The following is a 2272-nucleotide window of genomic DNA, read 5'->3' as shown; positions in this document are numbered from 1 at the left end:
CATAAGTTAAATAAATCTGCTTAATCCGAACCGGGTATGAATGCTAATGCATCTAATGTGTACTTTATTCATTAGAGAAGTGAAAACTAATTTTTAAATGACGGGTTCTATGCAAGGTTGTGCTAAAGGATCAAAACCAAGTAGCAAAATGAGCACTCTTAACCTGAGGAAATAGTATGGTCAGTATTTTTTATAATATTTTGCAAGATGTTGCTTTTCTATGACGTCACTCATATATTTATTGTACGTACAAAGTAGTATTAATTAGTTTGAATCAAGCTACCTTGGTTTGAAATAGTAATAACACGTATATAATTTATACCAGTCATAATATATTTTATATTTATATATATAATTATAAAGCAAATTTGAAACAAATTAGTCTTCAAAATAATGGGTTCTCAAAATGTAGCTATGTGGGGATGATTTGGTATCCATCGTGGAGTTAAATCTCAATTTTACAATACAATTAATAATCCAGCTACTCAAATTTAAAAAGTTTACTTTCTTGCTGACCCTTCCCATCTTATGAAAAATTGGAGAAATCTTCTTCTTTCTAATGATATAATTTTATCAGAAGATATTGTTACCTAAGAAAATTTTCCATCTTATACTAATTCTTTAAGTCATTTTCAAATTTGTTGCAGATTTTCAAAAAGACTTTGTTTTAAAACCTGCAGATATCTTTGACAAATCTAAAATCAATGTCAGTAAATATGATAAAATGAAGCTTTAAATTTGAAATAATCTTATATGTATATATAGATAATATAAATTAGACGAACTGTAAACCAGGTTTCTGTACGATGCCAATTCATAATTGTTCCGGGTTCACACAAAAAGTATACAACAAATAATACAGTAACAATAAATGACTTGACTCATTGACGAGAGAACAGGAAATGACTCTCCGAAATGCTAGAAATAATAATTCATACCTCTAGCGGGAAAAAAGTAAATTTTGATCAAGACATTTTCCCACTATTGATCACGTTGGACATCGATTTACTAATTGGCTTAATGCTTTATTTTGTGCCTTTATCAGTGTAGAGGTTCACGTTCTTGAACCGCTAGAACAAGAACCGACAAAGTCGAAACCAAGACTGCAATATATTGATTATCAGTCTCGGTTCTCGTGTTTTTTTTCCTATTTAGAATGTAAAAGTATATTACAATATATATTATAAAAAATAAATTAGCTTTAATCAGTAAGTCAATTTTCTGAGTTTTTTTTTGTGCAATTCCAGCGTTTTCCAATGATTTTTTTTTACGTCGCAAGGGTAATACAGTTTTATCGGAGTTCTAAATAGCTAAGGACTTCTTATGTATCTGGAAAAGTGGCTATAGGTACAAGACGGTGTAAATAAAAGAGAAAAGGAGTGAGGGTATAGTATAGATCCAAGTCCTCTACAAAGCATGTCGGGCCCCTATAATATTCCTTAAACTATGGTTTCCCAAACTTTACTATGCCAAGGCCCCCTACCCTAATACATTTTTAGATAAGGCCCCCTTTATGCGAAATATGTGTACATTGAAAGTAATTCCAAATTTTCGATCTTCCCGTTGCTTCCCTAGCCTCCCTTCGGGGCCCACTTTGATAACCATTGTGTTAAGCAACCTTAGATTTCGGAGCCCCTGCTGGAACCTGGTGCACTATGCACTCTGAATTTAAGGTAATTGTGGCCCTATTTGTATCTAATATCATTTGCTGGGCCCGATAACTTTCTTATTTTAAGTGCCTGTTACTAAATTGAGCCTGTATAAAAAAGAACCGAAACCGTTGAAATGAAATAACCGAAGTCGTCAAAATTGTCTTGGAGCCATTTGATACTCTTTTTTTTTCCGAGTTTTGATGGGGAGCCGAGTCCTTTATAGCCCTAAAATTCCTTCTTACCTTGCAAACGAATGTCTCACTGAGTCCCAGAGTTCGACCAATTTCTCTGTATTCGCTCCTGGCGTGGATTCCAAGGAGGGCTACATGTGTTTTCCAAATATTTGTGAGAAAGAATTTGTCAATTGATTCCTCTTTTATTTTTTTTAAGTGGTATAAGTTTGAACAAGCTATCTCACGATAAAAAAATCAGCTACCTAAGTGCCCGTGCACACCAAAGTGGCAGCATAGATATGTGACGCACCCTGTGTGTTTATTAATTTTAAGATCATAATTGAAGATGGGCATACTCCCTTTTCCTTAGCTGATACAAAAAGATTTGTGAAAAGATTCATTAGATATAATTAAAGAAGGAACAGAAATAAAGTACTCAAATAATAG

Source organism: Lepeophtheirus salmonis, chromosome 8 (assembly GCF_016086655.4).
Source record: "Lepeophtheirus salmonis chromosome 8, UVic_Lsal_1.4, whole genome shotgun sequence".
Classification (NCBI taxonomy): Eukaryota; Metazoa; Arthropoda; class Copepoda; order Siphonostomatoida; family Caligidae; genus Lepeophtheirus; species Lepeophtheirus salmonis.
Note: the sequence above shows the minus strand (reverse complement) of the source record.